An 18,514-nucleotide genomic window follows, 5' to 3' on the forward strand; every position below is an offset into this window, starting at 1 on the left:
CTTATGCAAATGTTCAACATAATTGTGGGCTTCACAATTCACATTTTCTTTTGTCTTACATACAATGCCATGCAAAGTATAGATTTTGCTGCCGTTTCCTGTCCAAACAACAGCCATCTGGTTACATTATCCTCATGTTTTATGTTGTTGTTTCTTTCTATTGATAAATAGAATCTCTCATTTTTTTCATTTTAATTCTAGACAGATGTCTTAATTTAGAGGGTTCTGATTACCTTTTGGGCATGTTCCTCCCTGCCTATCACTCAAAGGAGGGTCAGGGCGTTCTGCCCCCTCCAGACAGAAGAAACCTTCCCAGCATTTTCCTGAAGGCACTGAGAGACCCGCAGCATCGCAATAGTGGCCGGGGAGACATGGCTGGCAATCCTCCTGAGAAGGGAAAAGAGAGAGACAAAGAGAGAGGGAGGAAGAGGGAGAGACAAAGAGAGAGAAAGGCTGTGAGAAAATGAAAAAGAGAGAGTGCCTCATTGCAATATTAATTGGATGTCACAATGAAAGACAAAGAAAACATTGTGAGTTACAGTATCCACCGTATAGGTCTGGTGTTCTGAAGCAGGACTTTGGACAACAAACTTGTTTTCAAAGTACAGTATCATAAACATCCGACAGTAATAGTAAATAGTGAAATACAAATAAGAAATGAAGCAAATAGGACAGTACATACATTAATTATAATGAAATAAATATATACGAAATAATACATAATGGTAAAATTGTGAGATAATCTATTATTTTAATATTTAATATACTAATATTTTTTATCAACTCGGCTCATTATGTTTTCTTTTTTTTAATTTAGATTTTTTAACATTGACAGCAGTTTTTTTCATAAGCCTGTATTTCCCAATACCATTTTCTGAATGAGCATTTTATTTAATAATGTTGCTTTTCATCAAATCTTTGTCTGTCAATCAAGACAAACAGGGAAGAGCCAGTTATTCCACTGGCTGTTGCGTCGATCTGAATGCACATTTACCATGTTTGTTTGTATTCATATTCATATGATTACAATGTGTGATGATTATGATTGTGATTATCATGTCTTATAAATTGCGAAACATCTTAAATTATTCAGAGAAAATTGGTTTTTGTTGAATATTTGATTTATCCTTACACAAATGTTCACAATTTACAAAACTAAAAAATCACCAAACCAAATTGAACAATTCTAAGCAAAATGCTATCCTGTTGTAACTGTGAGGAGAAAGACTCTCAATCATTGTCAAGGAGACATGAGGATGCAATATTGAGTCAAAGTGACCTGGGAGACTAATTTGGTGAGATTAGAGAATGTTCCACGTGGACAGGGCCGAGGATGGACGGTGGCCTGGGGGCAGTAATGACCGGCAGGACATGTTCCTCCCTTTTCTGGTGAGAGACACAGAGAACAAAGCTGCCATTTGTCAACGGTCTCAAAATAGGAACACTGATGGAGGACGACTGCCTCGAGTAATTACAAGTCTGACAAGAACGGTTTCTCACAAAATTGTAAGAAAAATGTGTTATCAGACGACGCTGTACTGTATTTCCTGAACGTGTGAACATGCAGTACATGTCTGGTAAAGACGTTTGTTTACCTGCAGCCTGTGACCAAGGTTGCGGAGAGGTGTTTCCATGTGAGCAGTAATATCCTTCCTGACATGGTCCAGTGACAGCTGTGCCATTTCTGGAAGAGCAGTAATGGCCGGAGTCACACTGCCTGCACTGAGAGACAGACCAGTAACCAGGCTCAGGACCGTACGTTCCCTCTGGACAGCCTCTCAAGTCAAATCCAGTTCTTTCGGGGCAGTAAAATCCTGTAGGACACAGAGCAAATAAAAGGAAATGCATTAACATGATGGGTTAGGATGCTACAATAAATTAAGTAAAATCTTTAGCAAAATGCATTTCTTTTCAGTTTTTTTTACCAAATATTTTGCTTGACAATTGATAACTAAATTGAAATAGCATACAACAAAATGTTTTTCTAAGGGTTTTAAAGGCATACAAACAGAAAACTACACACCTGTAGGACACAAGTAAAGAGAGCCCGACACACAGTACCAGCCTGGCACACAGGGCTCACACTGAGTAGCATGTGTGACAGCAACGTATGTCCCTGGATCACAGGGCACAGGTTGAACAGTTCCCTCTGGGCAGTAGTAACCCTCAGGACAAGGTCCCCCAGTAACTCCATCAGTAGGGGTGGATGTAACGGCTCCTTCTACACAGTAATATCTGTATGACAAACACAAGAGCATGAAAACTGTACAACAGGATGAAAAAAACACTTTTTCACAACCTTCACAAGTTATAAACAATAACAAGGGCACAAGAAAGTTTATTTCAGAGCCTAGCGTACCCCCCACTGCAGGATCCACTAGGTTTGGTGAGGCCGGCAGAGTTGCAGTAAAATCCCCCCAAACAGGGTTTGCAGTCCTCCTGTCTACGCAGACCTGAGGTGTTGGACCAGCTTCCTTCGGGGCAGGCCACAGGCGCTGTGGTGCCTGTAAAGATGACGCAACTCAACTCAAATTCCAACTCAAGTAAACAGAGGAGTATGCAGAAAAAAAAGACTATTAAAAGATGACAAGAACAACGCAGGTATTGGGTTTGACAATACAACATTCCATAAAACATGTTTACACACTGTTTGAAGAATTTAAGTGCAACTAAATAAGTGAGGCACTCAAGCACCCATTGCTGCGTGCAGCATTGAGCAACTCAGGAAAAGGCTGAGTTTACCCTACAGCAACATCTTTAGAGCACGGGTCAGTGTCCCCAAGTCAGAAAGAACAAGTGAACAACATAATTTGAAGAAAGCTGTTACAAAGTTACAAGATAAATGTTGTCAGGACTTCCTGGAGGCCATCCAATGGTAATCATCATGAATAAAACATTGTAGCCCTTGGATATAATGGGGTAGCTTGTTAATAGCTTCACACAGTATAAATTTGGTTGCATTAGCCTATAAAACAAGCTGCATCAGTGTTGGATTACAATAACTATTATTTTGAAAATGGGGACCGCCTGCAACTTGTAACAGTATGCCAGCACTGAAGCAGATGCTGGCTGATTGCTTATTAAGGGCGGACAAGTCAGTAACCTGTGGGGCAGTATTGACCAGGCAGACACAGGGAACCTGAGAGTCCATCCAGTGGGTTGGGAGAGGATGCTCCCTCTCTGCACCAATAACCAGCATTGCATGAACCTAAAGAAGAATATCACAACACAATACATTATCATATTGGAATGTAATATATAGACGTACCTCAAAACATAAGCAAATACAGCACATTCAAAGCTATCTGCACTTTTTTAGTTAAGCAAACCGCCCATTTAGTTATTTAAAAACAGACACAGGGTAACCTCATTCTGAACATTACATAAACCCCTCAAATAGCTTATCCAACAACACAAAATGTATAACATAAGAAGACTGCGGAAGCTCGTTGTAAATACACTTAAATGTCTCAATTAAGGTTTAGCATGGGAATGTATGAATCCAAGTTTAACATTTTGAATATCCATTTGCTGATCAGTAATGGTCATTAAAAAAAGTTGTTCCCATTATCATATAGATAGCGGCACCTACTATTGCTCTCTCTCACCTGCCGACTCTGACAGTCCCACAGAAGGACAGTACTGTCCAGCAGCACATGGCATGCAGCCTGCGATGCTGTGTGTACGCTGTCTCGGGTTGAAGGAGCCTACGGGGCAAGGGTTGGGCAGGGCTGTACCTGCAGGGCAGTAGTGTCCTTTAGAGCAAGGCCTCAGAAAAGAGACATTGCCTAGTCTCAAATCACAGTAGTACCCTTGAAAGAAGAGAAATGCATATTTTTAAAATAGCACTGGCAGCATGGGAAAAACATGATGTTTTTGCTATTTTTTTAAATACTCCTTTACAACAAACTATACATCAAAGTGCTGTATAATAAATGGAACAGATGCATTTGAACGAGCCATCAACTTCAATAAATAAATCACTCGCTGGAGTGCTTAAGGGCGGTTTTCATAACAGCCTGTTCAGCAAAAAATGGCACAAGGTCAAACTGTTTTTTTAAAAGAAAGTAAATATATGCTTTTGTTAAGAATAAAGGAGAATACAGGTTTCCTACCTGCCTCACAGACAGCACAGGCTGCCTGTTTCTCTCTGTCCTGGTAGGTTCCTGATGGGCAGGGCACGGGAGCTGCACTTCCCTGTGAGCAGAAGTGTCCCGGAGGACATGGCAGAGCTGTAGCCACAGTCTGACCTGGTGGGCACCAAAAGCCTATCAAGATGACAAGAGACGCAATACGGTTAAGTGTGCAAGGATGGAAAGGAGCTTGGAGCGGTGCAAAGAATCTATCAAAACACACTTTATCCAACCGGCAACTGCCAAAAACTTAAGTTTTATAATACTAATGAATCAGTGCATGGACTGACCTTGGCTGCAGGGTCCAGTTGGAGCCCTGAGACCTGCTTCTTTGCAGTAGAAACTTCCAGTACAGGGCTGACAGCCAGCCTCACTGGTTAGACCTGGCACTGAGGAAAAAGTACCAGCTGGACACAACTCCGGCACTCCTGAGCCCTCAACTGAAGAGAGAAATAGTTTAAGTAGACTTTCATTCAGCCAATCATTCATGTCAATACCTATTCTGGGCTGAAAGTTTATACCATGATGCATTGGGTAGAAAGTATGGAGATACCCTACACAGGTCAACAGTTTATCAGCAGGCTAACAACAACAGGCAGAAGATGACTCATACCGATGAGTAATTTAGGGTGTCTAGTCCACCTGAGTCATAGCTACAGCTACTTTAGAGTCTCTAGTCCACCTAATTTGCATGTCTTTGGGCTGTGGGGTGCAATGTTAAAGGCTGGGACCGTCTTGCTATAAAAACAACTCCAATCAATTCCAAAGAACTGCCTTTTAAATACAAAGTAAGTATGTTCTCCCACACTCCCTACAGTATGTAGGAATATGGAGATTCTCACAAACTCTTCAATTCTGAGTGGCAGACACCAACAGTTGATGTAAAGTGATGATATTATGGATGAACTATTTCTTTTCCCTATCAAACTCAAATATTAATATTAAAGTTAAGCATTATGCCAGGTATCTGTAGACCCAATGTGCTGTCCATTTCACCAAGTACTTCACTTTACTTTTCTTTATTAATAGGCTAGAAAACGTTTCTGGCAAGTTAGTAATAAAAACTGTTCCAACGCTGTAAAGCAGGGCTTACCACAGTATGCCCCAGGTGGACAGATGCTGCCTGTTTCTCCATCTGTTGGCCGAGCCTCAGTGGCTCCTCCTACACAGTAATACCCAGGGAAGCAGGGACCCATCGGCAGAGCCAAACCTTTTGAGTAACATAAGTACACGTATTATGCCTTTTTTTATATACCCAAAAATTGTATGTATAATATGCCTCAAGACTGACATCCCCTACTGCGGAACAAAACATGTGCTCCCTAAAGGCCTAGAATCAAATTGCTCTCTATTTGGTCGAAAGGAAAAGCAGTACACTCTTATGTCACTCTTCATATACACCGTACCATTTTTTTATTATAAGTCTCTGTATGTTTTATAGTGATGGATCAGTTAATGTCATACACAGTCAAATGACCATGAACAGCAATGTCTTTGATTTGTGTCTGGCTTTGAACCTCTGTCTCGCAAATGTACACTGTGTGTAAATCGCATACTTCACTTTTGAACATACTTATGTACATACTGCAGCTGCCCTTACAAAGTGTGTACTTTAGCAGGCAGTATGGATTTAATTGGGACATACCATCTCATCACAACATGGCACCTTGACCTTTGACCCTCTTGCTCATATATCTGCTGCGCAAAGGATTGTGGGTCAGAATAGCCAGAAAAGCATGCTGGTTTGCATACTGCAAAATGCCACCAGATGTAGAACATCCTAGTATTTTTGGCATACTGCTTTTGACATACTATGTATTGGGACATACTGAATCTATCTAACCCATTTGTGACATTAGATGCCTCTATTGGATCGGAATAAATAAACAGTACCCTCTTGAGTCCCGACATGGAGAACCACTGCCACAGACAATGTATGTGCTGACTGTGGACTTGTGGCTAGTGTGCATGAGCAAGTTCAGTGTCCAGAAAAATACCTGAGATGTTACAGAAGGTTCCAGGTGGACAAGGAATGGGCTCTGAGCTACCTAAGGGGCAGAAAAAGCCCACTTGGCAACGCCCCCCTGTGGATGTAGCTGGACAAAGACAGTTGGCATTTGTGTAATTGTCCAGATCGAACGGCTGTGAGTTCCAAGCTGCTGACACACAGAACCAACCTGAGAGGATCAAATGCAGCAAAATACAGAGTGTGAGAAAGTGAAGCTGATGGACTGATGTTTTGACTGCTGTCTGTCTCTGTGGTATACAAACACTCCTGTTGCCAACTCAAAACAGAATCAGTGTAGACTTCACTTTCTCAGCACAAGGCGAAAAAAAACACTCCACAGAACAGAAAGACAGCAATACAGACCAAGGTGAAAGAGATGAGTCACTGATGAGAATAAACCAGGTAGCCACACTTCAAATATCTGCCTGAGACTTGAGTGCATTAGGTGGTTGTCATATGGAGCCAGACTGTTCGGTGCCTTTGCACATGAATAATACAGGAATCATCTAAAAGCTGCTGCTGTTGCTGAAATGCTAGAATAAAACGGTAAAGAGAGGAGAAGTAAAATAATAACTGTGTCGCTGGTGTTAAGTTTCCATCTTAACATGCATTATTTGTTCCCCACCCGCAAGCCTTCCAGACTGCTTTAGACTGGCTTGCCGACCCCGAGAGACAAAAAGGCTGTCACAGAGAAGTCCTGACACTGAGAAACCAGGCTGTGGGGATGTGATTGTGAAGAAATAAACAAAGACATTACTGACCAGCCTTGCATTTCCCAGACACTTTGGTCAGCCTCTCCTTCTCACAGTAGTGTCCCGGAGGACAAGGCAGGCAGCTGTCCAGACTCTGAGTCATGGGCTCTGGGTTGTAATATCCACGAGGACAGGGGAACTGGGTGGCATGCCTTGAACCTATTCACATAATACGATTTGATTTGGCAAGTGCAACATGCCATGTCAGTGTTTGAGTCACGGCACATTTTTTACTTGTATTGTGAAAGCTGAGTTAAATCAAAGCAGAACAAATCCTTAAGGACAACAAGAAGCTCCTAGATAGTGTTACTACTGTCTAATTCATGAAGAAATGCAACTGTGACTAATATTGTTTTGGGTGAGTCTACCATCTGGGCAGTAGAAACCAGGAGGGCAGGGGAACCTGGTGAAGTTGCCAGTCTTTTCTGGGCAGTAGTAGCCAGCAGGGCAGCGGGAACACACTGACAGGCCTGCGAGGTTGGTGTAGGCCCCAGCTGGGCAGGGCACTGAGCTTGCACTACCCTCGGGGCAGTAATGAGCTGGTGGGCACAGACCTCCTTCTGAGCCTGGAGAGAAAAAAAAACAATTAGATGTGGTGAATTACTGAGATTATGACTGCTAAGCTCTTAATGTGAGGAATCATGTGATAAACCCTGATTAATTCAGTAATCATTCGTTCAACAAAACACCCTCGCAGATTCAGATTTTCTGCATTTATCAGCATCTGTTTCTCTTCCATCTGATGCTTATTCATAAGATGTATCCCTCTCCACACATTATATATTAGAACTGCTTGCCACTACTTCATGTCATGTATGAACTTCATTTATTATTAATCATCACTAATTAACAGAGAAATCATTGTGTTGATATTTTAAGGTGGTTGAACTAGGTTTATCCTGCAAAAAAGATGAGTTATGGAGTAAGTCATTTTGCCATTATTCAACAAGCAAAAATGAAATTAAAATAAAATAAAAACTAAATATTTTGCCTTCTACCTGTAGCTGTTGCGTCTCCCCCTGGACAGTAGAATCCTGCCTGACACAGTCCAGATGGACGAGTGAGACCTGCAGTGCCACAGAACTGACCCGCAGGACATGGACTACAGCCAGAGGCGTCTGTCAGCTGAAGACTGCCACCATACATGTGTTAACACATGCACACGAAACATATACAGTTACCCAGCAAAACAAAAGGATTAATTGTTTACAAGTGCGGTCCACCAACCTGTTAGAGTAGGTTCCTGGTGGACAGGGCAGTGGGAGACTGGTGCCCTCAGGACAGTACATCCCCTTTGGACAGGCTCCTCCCACACCTGTGCTGAAGTTACCATCTGGGTTCTGAAAGTTCACGCCTTGAGTAGTAACACATAAGTTAAGTTGTTAAATTCAGTTAATCAGCACATTGGCCCTTTTTTGTACAGTAGCAGGCCTTTAAGTTAGGTTGCAATGATAAATGATAATATTGCCATTTTCATATATCCAGTTTACCTGCTATGCAATAGTAACCAGCATGGCAGGGTCCAGTAGGTTCAAACAGACCCCAGTCCTCACAGTAGAACCCTGTTAGCGCAGCATGAAGAATTGAAAACGCCACTGCAGTAACAACTAGAGAACATCATTCAATGGGATCACACCAGCTGCTACGCCACAGCTACATTTCACACGGTTGCATTGCTATCACAATGACGAAATCTGTCCACTGACAGATATATAAATATCTGGCAAAGTACTCAGAAACGCCTCTGTGGTAGGTCCTGCTACAGTAGGTGTCACCAGGACCACGGTTTGCCATGATGACTTACACACAAGGTGAAATCAATACCAGTGTTACTGTCACAGCTGGTAATAAGGCATGGAAATCTAAAGCGTTGATTGCTAATACCATCACATCATAACATAATATTCCTTCTCTAGTTAATTATATGTGATAAAACATTTTATTGTTGCCTTTTATCGAGATCAATTAGTTCCAACACATCGAGCGAATGAAGGACAACCCACCAAACATTCAATGAAAGACTTTCCAGTGTCTTGCAGAGCAATGAAGACAACCATGTGGCAATACTCTCACCTGCTGGACAAATGAGGCACTGCTCCACTTGGCTGAGGCCAAACTGAGGGCTGTATGTGCCAGGAGGGCAGGGAAGGATACCCTCAACACCGCCACCAAGACAGTAGTGTCCTGCTGGACAGGGCTGGACACCTTCTCCTGACAGACAGTAAGTCCCTGAGAGGCAGTCATCACACTCGTCGGACCCTTCATCCAAAAAAAAGAAGAAGTAGTGAAGTAATACCTGCATTTTACAATTCAAATTGTGATACTTGATATGTGATGCAGTTACATGACATTCATTTTCCATACCTGTAGTGTTTGAGTATGTCCCATCAGGGCAGGGTACAGGAGAAGTTGAACCCATGGGACAGAAGTGTCCAACTGGACAAATGTCCCCTGTCACACCGTCTGAGGGCACTGAAGACACGGCGCCTCCCGAACAGTAATGACCTATAAATCAATCGATACAAAATAATGTGTAGACATAAAGTAAGAAAAGAGGGCAGAAATATTCAAATATAAAATAATTGTTTGGAATGGTCAGTGGACAAATTCTCCATCGTGTTTTATCAGATAATGAATTCCCGTACCGGCATTACAGATTCCTGAGGGCTGGCTGAGTCCAGTACTGTTGCAGTAGAATCCTGGAGGGCAGGGCCAGCAGGAGGACAGGTTGTGGGCTCCCACAATGCTACTCCAGGTTCCTACAGGGCAGGGGTGCTGCTGGGGGTACATGGTCCCTCGTGGACAGACGTAACCTGCAGAACATACAGCTCCAGCGGCCACAGCAACCTGCGGGAATGTTGGAGTAATCACCAGAATATGACAACATTTGATCTTTTGGGCTTTCAGTTATAGTTAAAACTTTCAAAGTTAAAGCTGTGGGCAGTTTGAGTTGGTAGCTGTCATTCATTTCCCACACACTATCAGCAGCTTATCCAAAAGAACATTGCTGAAAAATATTTATTTCGCTGATGCAAACTTCAACTAAACGTGCCTCTAAATTTATATTCATATCAAATGTCAGAAAACACTTAAGCAGTCAAAGTGTGTGGGAAATGAATAGCTGCCATCAAATCAACTACACAGGTTCACGTTATTATATTTCACTGTGTTTTTCCCTGTCAGTGCTCCTTCCCTCTTGCTAATATACCGTACAACAAGAACATAGCAGACAAAATGTCAAACATTTCACCATCGTTGTATATAATTCAAAGATTTAAAAGGTAAATATATGAAAGGCATTCAAGCCTGGTTTCATGCGACACTACTGCATATGAAGCATATCTATGGAGTGAACCAATAATGTTATTACAACTGATATGACATCAAAACATATTAGTCAATTAAATTCCTTTCAATACCTGAACTGACGGGATTGTATTAATTCTCTCATTCTGTTACTTATACTTATTGCTATAATGTCCCAAAAAAAAAAACATCCGTTCTTTCTTGGATAAGCTGCTGGAAGCCAAGCTACCCACGTTGTTACTCATTATATATCTTACAGGAGAGGCAGTGGAGGCTCCAGAGGTGCAGTAGTGTCCTGGGTCACAGAGACCCTGAGGGTCAGAGAGACCGGCTCGGCTGCAGAACCAACCAGCCTCACATGGCCGACAGTACTGCTCAGCGTCGCCACCAGGCTGGTCAGAGTAAGAGCCCTGGATGATAAGATAGTATAATTTTACAATATCAATTATGTGAATTTGAATGAGGGTAAATCCAATTCATGAAGCTTACAGCAAACGTGACGTTCTAAGAAGACAGAAATGAGAAGGAGACTGGATAAGCAGTCGCACACACAGCACACTGCAGACATACTAACACAGAGATACTGACTGGAGGACAGGGTCGAGCAACAGAGGACCCCGGGGGACAGTAGTGCCCTGTGGGACACAGAGGTGGCTGGGACAAGCCTGTCTGGTTACACAGTCTGCCTCCCTGACACTCCACACATGAATGTGCACCTTGACGCTGTGGAGGATTTGTTGACAAGGGCATAACCTTGAATATGGCTTTATTACATTATCTAATTTTAACTGTACATTGTCAGTAGGACAGCACTTAGAATTCTGTATGGATTATTTCCTACTGGCTGAAAAGTCCCAAGAGGACAGGGTTGTGGCCTGGCTGCCCCCTCCAGGGTGTAAAAACCCTCCTCTGCTTCGTTCTGAATAGGCGAAGCCGAGCCCCCGGTACAGTAGAAACCAGGAAAACAAGGACCCGAAGGTGAGGTGTTGTTGGAACCTAAACAATAGAAACTGACAGGAAGAGAAAAATATTGACACAAAGAATAGGGGTTTTCTATTTAACATGGTCCCCCTAAATAAATACGCAAATATCTGCATAATCATATAATGAGGAAGAACAGTAAGTGGGTATGAGTGGTATTACCCTGGTGGACAGCTCACACACTCCTCAGGTCTGCTGAGGCCAGTGCTGTTGCTGAAGGTGCCGGCTGGACAGGGTAAGGGAGAGGACGAAGCTAGAGGACAGTAACTTCCTGCTGGACACAAACCTCCCGTCGGTCCATCCGCAGGAGTCTGGACATGGTCACAATACATACATGTAAAGAAAAGCCCAAATGTACTGTAGTGAAGTAATTTCATTCCTTAAAAGACCCATTCCCAGTCATTTTATGTTATACATAACAGAATGTTTCATAACAATTGTATCACCACACTGAGCATCGGACAGTGTAAACTGGCTTTATGTGACATGAGTGACCATTCATTCACAAAGAATTAAAATATAATTTTCATACTGCAGACTTTGCTCCTTGTCTACAGTAGAAGCGTTCTTTGCAGCTTCCAGAAGACTCGGAGAGTCCCACACTGCTGCAATACTGGCCTCCACCACAGGGGGAGCACTCAGACCCGTCACTGAGAGCCGAACATGAGCTGTAGGTTCCCTCAGGACAAGGTTCAGGAGTAGAAGTGCCCTCCGGACAGTAAAAGCCCTATTAATATTGTAATAGACAGAGAGAAAGGGGTTTCACACACACAGTGCCAAACACACACACAGGCAAGTTACACCGTTTCATAAATACAACAAAGAACTTTCTTAAAATTCCTACCTGAGGGCAGACTAAGGGCATGTGAGTTCCCATTCTGTCACAGTAATGCCTGGATGGACACAAAGCACATGCCTCTCCACTGTGACCAAGTGTGTTGTTCCTATATTGGCCAGCCTGACAGGGGTAGGTGTGGGGGTAGCCAGTCCCCTCCGGGCAATAGTGCCCATGAGGACACACAGCTGTCTGAAATATTGCAGCATACATAATAATTGTGTCAGTGCAATCTTCATCAAAAATTAAAAAAAGACCATACCTACACAGAACAACACTTGACTAAATGTGTTCATCTTTAATACTGTATATATTATTATTTTGGCATCTTACAGGCCCGGTAATAGGCTGCTCCTGAGGCTGCTGGGAGTAACAGTACTTCCCCTCCGGACACTGGACACACTCGCTGGCGTCACGCAGACCAGGAGAGTCACTGTAGGTACCATTGGGGCAAGGAATGGGGTTGGGATCCTATGAGGGAAAACACATTTGCAGGTAGTTTAATGAGCCACAAAGTGCTTCACACATTTAAAAAACAGACCATATCTATTTTCGATAGATATATTCCTATGCTGTAAGTATTGTTGTGACTCACAATGCCTCCTCCAGGGCAGTAGAAGCCTCGAGGGCAGAGGGTGGCTGAGCGCTGAGGGTCTCGGGCCAAACCCTGAGAGCAGAGAAAGCCTGGGGGACACACCATGACGCTTAACATGGCTTCCTCACTAGTGGTCTCATTACTGCAGTAGTGGCCTGGCAGGCACGGAGAACACTCCACAGAGCCCTCGTCCTACACACAAGAGAATGTGAAGGAAGCGAGTCGAAGTTAAAGATACCAACCATGGGGGAGGTACAGAGCAAAAAACAGACTGAAAACACAAGGGAAAGGAGGATCGAACTTGCAAGATGATGTTATAAAATATATAAAATTTGACTTAAACTACTCCTCTTGCTGACATTTACAGATGTACATACATAGTGAGTAATGTAAGACGATCACTGTGGGCGGAAAATGCTAATCTAGAAATAAGACAATCAGACTGGCTTATGGAAGGACGAGACTAATACACCGGCTCTGATTTCTACTGGTTCTCGCAGTTGACCAGTCACAGTGGACACTGTGGTATAGATGGGGCCTTACAGAATAGCTGCCAGCTCCACACACTCTGGGGTTGACAGTGGCTGAGTGGGGACAAAAATAACCGGCAGGGCAAGCAGAGCAGTCCTCCAGCCTCCGACCTCCTTTCAGATGGCGAAATGTGGAGCTGGAGAAGGACAAAACAGAAAGGATATACTAAATCATACTTATTAGAGCAGCTTGATCCTCCATTATACTACAAATAGAAGATTGTTTCCATATCATCTTCTTATTCAGCACACATTGACTGCTTACGGTGGGCAGGGTGAAGGTTTAGAGGTGCCCTTTTGACAGAATGAGCCTTTAGGACAAATCAGGCAGTCTTCTCTGTATCTGTTGCCCATTTGAATGCTGTATGTACCTGCAGGGCAAGGATACTGGGTGCCATATGCAGTCCCTGGTGATGGAACATCGAAATAGTTATATCGACAAGAATGACTCATGATTACAGCTCTTAAAAAGAAAAATAATCATATTTTATTTGAATCAATTTCATATGGAAAGCTGTGTTTAAAAGTTTGCAAAGCAAAACATGTAATCACTGTTCTATGTTGTGTGTTAGATTTTTGAACGATAGCAGTAAACACATTTAAAAATGATTAGGTAGATACTACCTATATTATCACGCATGTCACACTCGTGTGTACCTTCAGGACAGTAGTGTCCAGAATTGCATCGACCTGACGGAGCTCCAGATCCAGCCAAACAGTACCAGCCCTGTGGGCAAGGCTGGCACTCACTTTCAGCTTCCAATCCACTCTGACCACTCCATGTCCCCACAGGACACTTGTACTGGGTGGGGAACATAGTTCCAGGGGGACAATAATGCCCTGCAAAGCAGGAGATTGGTGGTCTCTGGATACCACCAGTTCCTGTTAAAGCATAAATAATATCGGCATCAAGGTTGGAAAACTCGCAAGCTTTAGATTGTATTGATATAAACGAGATTTAGGGGATACTGACACAATTGAATATTGCTAAATCTTCAACCAAATACCCTAAACATCAAGAAAGTAAATGATTATCAACGTGGACATAGTGATCAAATTAGAGGCATTTTTTATTTTATTGTATATCTTTAGAGCAGTCAAGTAAGCTCAAAATGTGCACATTACGTCCTTAATGCACCTTTTAGGTCTAGGAAAACACACATTGAAGCTATATCAATATGTTGACTCATATAACACAAAAAATATCATATTGATATATCCAGCTCCATTTGGCATAGGAAGCTAAATCAATTAATTCTGATACTACTAATAATTCAATATCAAACAGTACTTTTAAAAGGCCAACCGAACATGTACAGCATATGTGTGAGAGATCAATGGCACCTCGAAGGCAGGCATATCTCGCTGGGCACCGCTGACACTGTGAGCGGTCAGTGAGGTCAGTGCGATTGCTCAGTGTCCCTGGTGGGCAGGCATTGGCCGGCGGGTTGGGTTTAGAGGAACCAGGAGGACATGCAAAGCTATCAAGGTTCAGGCAAAGATAGGGTAACAATTTTAAGATGACAGGTAAGATTACAAAAATTCCTTTGTAAGAGAAATGTTTATCGTCCTTCATATCAGACATGCAGTATAAAAAACACAGGTTTGCTGTATCATTGAAGCATGCTTCACTGAAAACCTTTTCTTACCCTTGCATGCAGTCCACATCGGGGTCTCTCAAAGCTACCTGTGTGCAGGCCTTTCCTGCATAACACTCTCTACAATCAGTCACCTCATCTTGACCCTCTAAGGGGTTAAAGGAGCCTGGTGGGCAGGGCACAGGGTCGCTTCTCCCCTCAGGACAGTAAAAACCAGCCGGGCATTTGAGACAGTCCTTCACACCTGGAGGGCATAGTTACAAGATGCCCAGATGAATGTAGGTTTGTTATACACTGTAGCCTACTCTATTAGGATAGGTCTCTTCATTTGAAGGTAATATTTGAAGTTGTTTCAATCTACCCGTTTTATCTATACTGGCTCCAGCTTGTCATCCACAGTTTTTTTTAGAGCTAGCTATATAGCTTTTTCTCTTCGCCCTCTCGACATCCATCTGTCGCAATTTCTCATCTATATATTCCAGTTCATCATGGCAACAAAACAACACTTATATCTTTATATAATCACTGAGTTTTGCTATGATAGACTGCAATAGCACCATATTAGTTTAAGCTGAGCTGCTGAGGAACTGTAGGGAAGTTCCCAAATATTAATTTCACTTTTAAATAAACCGCAAGCCAGAGCCTTTGCCCAGTATGCAAGGGGGGGAAAAGAAAATCAATGACTGTGTATATGAAATATTACTTGGCGAGTATAAAAGAGTAATAATCCAGCTTATGAATTCACTTATTGCTCCTTGATGGGGGGTGAAGGTGCCTCGAGGACATATCACTTCTTCCAAGGTGCCAGCAGGACAGTATTTCCCACGAGCACAGGGCAGGCCAGGACCCGATGAACCTGTGCCGCACAGACACATATACACACACACACACATCTAGCAATCTTCATTTCATATTCTTTCTTCAAATATTGTTGTAGTTACTGACTGTGCCCCATTTGATCTGACACATCCAAGGAAGTCAGTGTATTAGGGCTAAGACTTACCTGCAGGACAGAAGCGTCCTTCTCCACATCTCTTGCAGGCTGCCCTACTTGTCTGACCCGGTTGTTCCCCCGCCGTACCAGCGGGGCAAGGTGACCCGTGCGGGGTGCCGGTGCCCTCTTCACAGTAATAGCCCTGTGGGCACAGGAACTGGGAGGTGGGTCTCGATGAGCTGCCTTCCAGACAGTAAAACCCTAGAGAAAAGCATTTATAGAAACAAAGGTTTTTCTTTTTTTGCATTTTACAGTATATCATATCATATATGGTTCAGACATACGAAACAATTATCCAAGTAAAATTGTCCTATTAGGCTTGAAAAACTGTGGCTGAGTTGGTACTGAGTTTATGGGTATATATATACTGATGGAACGTGGAACTATCAATCAATACTCTACCTGCAGGACAGATTGTGCATCCTCTCAACCTCTGCAGACCTGCTTTAGGGCCATAAGTCCCTGCAGGACAGGGTACAGCTACACCTCCCACACAGTAATGACCTGGGGCGAAAACAAACATCAACAAATAGAGGTAGACAAATGGAGGTGAGGAAACTATAAATGTAAATGTCAGTGTGCAGTGATAAACTCTAACCTATTGGACAGACCACACATGACAACTCTTCCCTCGCTTCTTTGTATGTTCCTGGTCGGCAGCTGATCGCTTGACCGGACCTGTGGACTGGCTGGCTCCAGCGGGGGGTCTCAGCTCCTCCACACAGCAACGACGTATCATTACAGTTACAGTAAGTCTGTCCAGGTGTGGAAGACCAACTAGGAGGACAGGGGAGCGGCTGTGACATCCCACTGTCTGGACAGTAACTTCCTATGGCAGACAGAGGACACAAAGTCACAGATTTATTTCAAGTCTACTGATATATCTAATGCTGTATTGAGAGCAGATTAGATAACATGGATTTATTCCTGCACTACCTGCTGGACACTGCAGGCACTGGATAGTGCACACGGTGGAATAGAAGCCTGGAGGACAGTCGTTGCACATAGTGTGATCTTGGTTGGGCTCTTTGCCAGGTTTACACTGCAAGGAACATATAAGAAATGAATAAGGGAGAAAGAAGCATATGACTTAGTTTTATTCCATTTGTTAGCCAAACTTTACCAACCATTTATAATTGCAAACCAGACATTCTCTCTCTCAGATACAACACATTTTAGGATAAAGGACATGAGATTAAAATATTGTAATATGTACCTTTATAGGAAATCCAGAGGTGCAGACAGAATCTATAGGGCATGTCAGACACTGTAGGACCCCCTCAGGAGAATGTTGTCCTGGGGGGCATAAAGAAAGCCTCCCATTGGCTGGATCACATGAGAAACCTGCAGGACAAAGTCTACAGTCCACTCTATCCTCTGAACTGATGAGACCTGGAAAACAAGGCTGCAAACATACCAAAATGAGTAAAGACAGCACCATGACAACCATACCACCTGTCACACTGCATCAAGAACAATATTTGAGGTTTATGGACATGAGGGGAAAAGTATGTGAAGTTTATGTTGAATAGACCTTTTTCATTTGATCTGCATGTCAAACACAGGTGTAACTAATCAGTAATTGCTGCATTTCACTGCAGTAACCGCTGAAGCGGAGTGGTTAATGTTATTAGTTCCACCTGTGCTGTTCCTGAGATGAAGTCAAAATGTTTGTTGTGAAAAAGGTCTTTCAATCGGATTCATTGTTAGAAAGACTATCAAATGACGGGCTTTTATTGACAGCAGTCTCTCACCTTGCAGTCGCTGAGGCTGCTTTTTCCCATGTAAAGGTTGAATGTTCCTGCTGGACATCTATGAGGTGCAGATAAACTGCCAGGGCAACTATACAACATACATATATGAATTAATTGTCTAAATTACAGTTAAATGTATAAATATTATTATTTTTTTGTCTTATTTAACATTTTTACAAGTGATTAAAAGAAAAGAAATTGTTTTTACATTAAGGTTGCATATATGTATTCTCATAGTGTACATAGTAAAAGTATACAGGTCAGTAATTAAAGATGGTTGATGACTTACAAATGACCAGAGGGACACTCCAAACAAAGCTGGTGGGAGAAGTATTTTCCCTCTGGACACTGATCAATGTCTGTCTCTTCACCGAGGGAGAGGTCTGCACTCCATTCAGTTGATTCTTGCACACATAACGTCAGGAAGGATGTAGAAGAGACATTAGAAAGACCGTCTAGTCAAGAGGGTTTTGTTTCTTCTTAAATCAGCTCAATTTGTTTGCTCAACTTTTAACTGTCATTGCTCTTACCTGAGGCGTGTCCAGACTGTGGCAGCAGCAGAAAAATCCATGAAGCTGAAAAACCGAACAGGTGCATTACTTTCCATGAGCACATTATCACTGAATCTCTAGTCAAGTCCACACTGTTTCATTTTTTTTGGTGTAGTTTCATTCAAGACTGTTTGGTCTTAGCCAACAGGACTGACTGTTTAAAGGCATGAAAGTGAGAGGCCCTCAGTCGCTGAAAGTGAAACAAGAGCGTGAAATGTGAGTCCCAGGTGACTGCTCTAGCTGATAATGGTGTGCAATGATGTTCTGAAACTGTACCTTCCACTTCCATAATTCATGAGTATGTGCTAAAGCTAACCTAGATATTGTCTCTGTTAGTGGATTACTTCAATTATGTATGTTACCTGTGTGTTTCATTTAAAGGTTATAAAGTGAATACAATATGGGACAGATATGAAAAATCGGACACATTTTTGGCATTAACTAAATGAATTCACACGCTAACGTTGGATGTTTTAT

Source organism: Pholis gunnellus (genome assembly GCF_910591455.1).
Source record: "Pholis gunnellus genome assembly, chromosome: 9".
Classification (NCBI taxonomy): Eukaryota; Metazoa; Chordata; class Actinopteri; order Perciformes; family Pholidae; genus Pholis; species Pholis gunnellus.